The 7346-nt window shown below is 35.9% G+C and overlaps 1 protein-coding gene across 4 annotated transcripts in view; it reads left to right on the top strand.

Annotated features, from left to right (window-relative positions):
- The window catches only part of XRCC4 (X-ray repair complementing defective repair in Chinese hamster cells 4), a 185546-nt gene that overhangs the window by 8137 nt on the left and 170063 nt on the right, over nucleotides 1-7346 (top strand). Inside the window, exon 1 of one of the 4 annotated variants that reach the window (XM_014531209.1) lies at nucleotides 4845-4875. The exons of the other annotated variants lie outside the window; for them this stretch is intronic. The gene's annotated coding sequence lies outside the window, so the exon portion shown is untranslated. Of the gene's footprint in view, nucleotides 1-4844; nucleotides 4876-7346 lie in introns of those variants that run through there. 4 annotated transcript variants of the gene reach the window in all.

Below are 7346 nucleotides of genomic sequence, written 5' to 3'. Positions count from 1 at the left end.
GGGGGCGTGCAGGAGGCAGCTGATTAATGTTTCTCTCTCATCAATGTTTCTAACTCTCTATCCCTCTCCCTTCCTCTCTGTAAAAAAAACAATAAAATATATTTTTAAAAAAATGTCATGTGGTTTAGATTAGATGAGAGTGTAAGCATAGTAAGTTTAAAATGTAAAATTTTCTGTTTGGTGTTGAATACAGTGTATCCCAAAGTGTATGGTGCATTCATACCAGTGATGGAATATACACAGTTGCTTACTTACAGCTGTTTTGCAGGTAGTATGAGATAATTTAGGTTAAGAAAATTAAATGATTTGCTGAAGTCCACACAACATTTGCATCATCTTATTTTATGCATCCCTGAACTAATTATTGTCATTTAGTTAATTTTACTACTTTTGTCCTTTAACCTTCATATTTGCTTCATAAGTGAGTGATCCACTAGCTTTACTATATATTTACCCTTTTTAGCGAGATTTTTTACTTTTGTATGCTTTCTTGTTTAATTAGTGTCATTTCTTTCTTGTAAGGCTGGTTTAGTGGTGATGTACTCTTTTAGCTTTTGCTTATTTGAAGAATTCTTAATCTCTTCAACTCTTAATGATAAACTTGCAGCTAGAGAATTAATTCTTTGTTGGAAGTTTTTTTCTTTCAGCACTTGAATATGTTATGCCATTCACTTCTGGCCTGTGGAGTTTCAGCTGAAAAATCTGGTTATAGCCTTACGGAGTTTCCTTTGTATGCAACAAGTTGTTTTTCTCTTGCTGCTTTTAAGATTCTCATATAGTATATACTAGAGGCCTGGCACACGAAAATTCATGCACTCGTGGGTGGGGGGCCCTCAGCCCGGGACCCCTTGGGGGATATCCACCTGCCGGCTTAGGCCTGCTCCTCAGGGGAGCGGCCCTAAGCTGCAGTCAGACATCTTTAGTACTGGGGAGGAGGCAGGAGAGGCTCCCACTGCCACTGCCGCTGCGCTCACAGCCGTCAGCCCGGCTTGTGGCTGAGCGGAGCTCCCCTTGTGGGAGCACACTGACCACCAGGGGGAAGCTTCTGTGTTGAGTGTCTGCCCACTGGTGGTTAGTGCGTGCATCATAGCTACCGGTTGTTCCCGGTTGTTCTTGGTTGTTCTGCCGTTAGGGTCAATGTGCATATTATCCTTTTATTATATAGGATTATATAGGATATGGTTTGATACTATTCATGGTTTCAGGCATCCATGGGGAGGGGTTCCCCAGGGATAAGGGGGGTTTAAACCTGACCCACATAGCTCCTGGAGGTATTAGGATTTTTACCCTCGCTTTAAATGTACAAGGCTTGATTTAAATTTTAGGAAGTTCAAAGTTTCAGTTCAGTTTGGGAATGCATCATCCAAGCAGACTCAGAATTAAATCTTTGCTTCTATCTTGGAACCTTCTTCCAATAGAGTTGTCCAAAATATATTCAGAGATGTGGTTGAAATTGCAGCATAGGAAGTATGCAATTATTCATCCAATTAGGAATGTAATATGCATGCACTGTTTATTACTTACTATTATTTCAACCATGTAAAATTGCCATTCTTTGTGGGTTAAAAATTGTTAAATACTGACAATTTCATATGGTTCTTAAATATTTTTGTATGGCTGAATTAGGTAGGATTAACTTTCATTTGTACCCCAATATTATCATTCATTTCCGTGTTTGCCATTAGAAAAAGGGAGATAAATGGATGCAGTTTTAAGTAAATGGTGGGTTTGTGAATGAAAAAAAGTACAGTGCAAGTCTTGTTCCTTTTCCACACAATTGCCTTTAGTTAAATTTCAGTTCTGAGTAGCATATTTTTTCATGTAGAAAAGACTGCATATAAGCATAACTGATGGTGTTTCATAAGAATACCCTAACTTTTCTGAAAGTAAAATATGAGAGAGGTGTCAAAATTTTGAAGCTTAACAAATCTTAATTACTGAATTCTAACGAGAAAAGACTGTTGCTTAGTAATGCTGTATTTCAGGTACTATGGTATCTCTTTAGTTCTGTTAAGTGTCATTCCCACATGAAACTCTGCAATTAGAACTGAAGTATTCTTGTGAAAGTTTAGAAAGTTTCCAAAATGATAAGTATACTCATTCATCTGCCTTCGTTATTTGTAATCAAGAGTGTCCTTTTGCTGAATATAAGTAAGTCATAGGTTGGAACTTTTGGTCCAATTTTAAGGGCATTTTGGAAACCTATACGTTAGATTTAATGTGGGAAATTTATTCAGGCCGATTTATTGTTTTTAAATACTTTCATAAGTAAGAGGAAAGAAGAGGAAGTTAAATGTAAATGAATCACTGAAACTAATGCTTATTAATGGTATTTGTAAAAGATTAGCAGAGGAAATGAACAGTAAATATGATATTTGAAATGGCAGCAGCTGGCATTCCACAGCCATGAGAGGTAATTGAGAACGGACTATGACCTAATTTTTTAGACTTATTTTATATTTTTAATATTTTATTTATGAAGCATCAGATTGTTAACATAATGTCTTCTTTGAACATCAGCTATATATTATGAGTTTTTGTATAAGATTATGCCCACAGTCTTAACTATATTTTACTCTTATTTAAGGTAAACCAACCATTCTAATTTGCCTGGGGTTAGGAGGTTTCCTAACCCCGTAGGAACATAGGACTTTCAATATTAAAATCAAGAAAATCTCAGCTGAACCTGGGCAGATGGTCACTTTGCTTTCATTTTCAAACTTAATAGAATGGAGATAATCCTACCATGATTAGAAAGGTATTTAATAGTCCTATAAATACTTTAACCTTAAAATTTAGAAAATTCCAACTTGAAAAGATTATTTTAGGAAAGCATTTCTTTTAAATAAGGCTAGTTTGATATTTTTGTTTTAACTGCTTTGGAAATTTAAAGGTAAATTGGTTTTGTGGTCATTTTTCAAAACAAAACTTTAACATTAGATAACATCAACCAGCAAGTTGACATGCTATTAATAATGAAAATGCTAGGAATAATTAATTAAAATATTGCAATATGAGAATTCTGACAAGATATACACGGATAGTCAATGCTTTAAAAAGTACTAAACAAATAGGGAAATAGTCCTTTACACTTAGTTTTCCTGAATTATTGTGTGATGTTTGCCTTACACAAGTAAATAGCTCAGTATTTGTTTTTATCTAGCAACTAGAGGCTCAGTGCATGAAAATCATGCACTGGGGTGGGGGACAATCCCTCAGCCCAGCCTGCACCCTTTTGCAGTCCGGGAGCCTTCGGGGGACGACTGACGGCTTAGGCCGGCTTCCCAAGGGGAGCCGGCCTAAGCCGTCAGTTGGACATCCTTAGCGCTGCTACGGAGGCAGGAGAGGCTCCCGCCACCTGCTGTGCTTGCCAGCGGTGAGCCTGGCTCAGGGCTTCTGGCTGAGCAGTGCTCCCCCTGTGGGAGTGCACTGACCACCAGGGGTCAGCTCCTGTGTTGAGCATTTGCCCCTTGGTGGTCAGTGTGTGTCATATCGACCGGTAGTTCTGAAGTTCACTCAATTTGCATATTAGCCTTTTATTATATAGGATTATATATGGTCCTACCCTTGAATTTTTATAATGTGATGGAGTTAAAAAAATTTATCAGCACACTATTGATTTACAATTTACCTTTCTTTCTTTTTTTCTTGTTGTTAATCCTCAACGAAGGATATTTTTCTATTGATTTTTAGAGAGAGAGTGGAAGGGAGGGAGGAGACAGAAACATCGCTGTGAGAGAGACACATCCATTGCTTGCCTCCTGCAAGTCCCGACAGGGCCTGGGCTAGAGACTGCAACTGAGGTACCTACCCTGGACTGGAATCGAACCTGGAACCCTTCAATCCGGGGACCTATGCTCTATCCACTGAACCAAACTGGCTAGGGCTCTTCTTCTCCTTGGGGGGAAAAAAAATAAGGTCAAACAAAATAATGTGATCAGTAATCTAATTACAGACTACTAACAGCATGTGCTCTGTGCTAATCTTTATTCCGAACTCACTTTAGGTATCAGCCTACTTTTCTCAACAAGGGGGCACTTAAGTTTAATTGCTTCATTAGAAACATGCATTTAGCCCTTTCTGATCTGTAAGTACAACTCCTTGGCATAGCTGTAGAAGTTTGAACACCTGCAGCCCAAGCAGCTTGAAAAGAAAACATAACTTACTATAAAGGAAACTGAAAGAGGCTCAAGTTCAAAATGGTGTTATCAATGATACAGTGTTGTCACTAACTTGAGCTGACCTAAGAGAGTTGGCTTCTGCACTGCTCCTTATCAGCATCCAAAAGGGCATACAAAATTCTTTGTAAACTAATTTAAAAAGTGTCTTGTTTATTCAGAGGCAACTGTGAATGGTATTTGTTCAGAGTGTAGATCACATCAATTGCATACCAGCCAACAACTTATTTCTCTTCTAAGAGAGAAGCCAAGTATCAAAGACACAAAGTACTAAAGATAAGCTTCTCAATTCTCAACTGTTCTGAGCCTCAATAAAGCTACTGATGTACAAATTGGGGTGGGACCCAACTGTTTCCACCTGCAGGCTTGTGTTAGATCCTTGGCTCTGGCTGGGAGAGGTACTGATACTAGTCTGACCTTTAGTGCCCCTAGAAAACAGAATCTGGGCTTTCTTATGGCCCTAATCAATCAGTGCCTTTGAAAAGGATTGCACCACTTTTCTTCAAGTAGTCTTCGGGCAAAAAAACCAATAACCCCTATGATTGACTATTTCTATTTACATGCCTGGTGAAAGCAAAGAGGTGGTTGATTTGTTCATACTGAATCTTAAAAGATAATCCAAATCAATCTTTTTTCCTCTTTCTGTTGTTCTTAGGTATTTTGTATTTGATACTTAATGAGAGGATGACCTCAGTAAGTAAGTAAAATATGAAATTAAGATTCAATTGATAAAGAAAACATTTCTGAGGCTACTTGCACAAAATACTTATAGAAAACTGAGCTATCACATATGGCTATCAATATGTTAAGTGCTTAAACTCAGCTCACATGTAGCATCCATGGTTTCAATTCTGAGTTTACAAAATAATAGAATCTTTGAAGTAATATTAATTTGTTCTTGTGATGAGTATTTAGAGTTAATCAGAAAATTGGAAAATATTTGAAACATTAATAATTCAAAGCTGTTGCTAAAACTAATCTAATGCCTAAATATCTTTTTAAGATTATTGAAATTAAAGCCCTTTGTATAATTGTGAGTAGGATGAGTTACTGATGGACATTTGGAATATTGAATTTTAAGTTAATTTGTCTCTATAATTTAAAAATTGTGACTTGTTTCAAATGTGGTAAAAAATAGCAGTGAAACCAACTCCTGTTTTAGTGTAGTAATTCTAAGTGCTGTGTTTTCCTTTCACAAAGTTACATTCATTGCTCCCAATAACCGTGGTTCATGAGGCACATTTAAGAATAAATAATCTGTGTAAGTGTGTGTGTATTTGTATATAAATTTTGTAGAGGCAAAATGTGGCCTTCATAAGTAGTTTCTATTACCCTCCTTTCCCCCATTAGAATTGTGTAAGCTTCTATGTGTCTTTTTCAATGATTGGCTTAAAAAAACAGTAACACACATTTTCCAGTAATTTTCAAACTTAAGGATTATGGAGCATGTGAGTAATTTACTGCATGTTAAGTGTGTTAACTAATTGATCTAAAAGAATTATTCAGAAATGGGTAAAGCACTTCAGAGTTAAGCGAATATAGGCAAATATGGCCTTGCTGTAGGAAAAAATTTGGACTAAATGAAATATTTAAAAATTATTATATATATTTTTAGTGATTCTGATGTCAGTCCTACAAATTTACATATGTTTGAAATGTCAACATGCTTAATTGAGGTGACTCAAGTATGGTTATAACTTTGTTTTTTACTGGGAAGAATAACAAATATTTTTCTGAATAAACTTTAGGTAGAAATTAGAATTATATCTAATTCATCAATTTGGAGGTATCATGGACTCTTAATTTTAGATAGTTTTCTCTTCATTATGAAACTTTCTTGGCTTCCTTGTATAGCTTTAACATTCTGCAATTAAGCATCTTTTCCACTCCCAAAAGACAGAGATCTGTAGTGAGCTAGAGTTGTATTGTGAAAAGTTGACAAAGTGAGTTGTTTTTATTTTTATATTCATTGTTAATTAGAAAAATATGATGCTTCATTTATAAGAACATAATAGTTTTGAATTGAAAAAGAAAAGTAAAAGTTTTGATGTAAAAATTTGCTCTTATTAAAATGTAGTCAGTTGTCAATGAAATGACAATTAATAATTTACTTCTGGATTTTTGTAGCATGTTATATTTATTGGTCATAAAATTCGAAGCAAATTTACATTCTTCCCCCTAAATAAAAGGTTACAGAATATCCTTTTATCTTTTTTAGGATCATCTAGTAAGAGATTCATGCTATTTGATTAAAGGATAATTCTCTCTAGTTTTCTATCTTTGAAGTTTGTGCTTTGTTCCTGGTTTTGACTTTTTATCATGTTTATTCTTTGCATATTTGTAATTTTTAGGGCATTTCTTTAGTTTTGTTTTTTCACTTCTATAGCTTATACATCCTTTAATGAAGTGACATGGTCAAAGGATATTCTAGTATTAGAAAAATGTTATTATTTGCTTTGAACTAAATAATATGTGTCATACTGTAGTCTGGTAAGTTTGAGGTCACTCTGGGCAAGATTCTAGAGTGAATTACCAGGAGAATGGTTTTTTTCATAGAAAAAAACAACAACACACCCTAATCATTAGAAATGAGAGAGAATCCCTGAAAAGGTCTCAAGTCTTAATTTATTCTCCTTTTAAAAACACAGTATTGCTAGACTTGTGGAGTAGGTAGGTTTTACAAAGGACTCTCCTGAATCCTTCTGAATTAAATGGCGATAACAGCAGTATACCTACTGAGTAGTGATTGATGTCTGTGAGAGGCTTGTTTCTAATTGTAAGCCAAAGATGTCTGTGCTCAAGCTTCTCCTGATAAAATTTTACATAAGTGATTTTAATACTTAGAAGGGAGGTTTATCAAATTTCTAAATGGCAAGATCAGGAAGAGATTATAATATGTTGGATCACAGTAACAGAATCACTATTCAATGTAAACTTGACAAGCCAAATATCTTCTATCCTATCTAATAAAAGAGAAACATGGTAATTAGCGTACGACCGCTACCCTTCCCATTGGCTAATCAGGGCGATATGCAAATTAACTGCCAGCCAAGATGGCGGCCGGCAGCCAGGCAGCTGGAAGCGAACATGAGGCTTGCTTGCTTCAGTGAAGGAGGACTCCAACGTTCCCTGCCTGCCTTGCCGGCCTCTGAGCTGGCAGTTTGAAAC

This window comes from Myotis brandtii, unplaced genomic scaffold (genome assembly GCF_000412655.1).
Source record: "Myotis brandtii unplaced genomic scaffold, ASM41265v1 scaffold794, whole genome shotgun sequence".
Lineage (NCBI taxonomy): Eukaryota > Metazoa > Chordata > Mammalia > Chiroptera > Vespertilionidae > Myotis > Myotis brandtii.
Note: the sequence above shows the minus strand (reverse complement) of the source record. Positions and strands in the feature narration are given on the sequence as shown.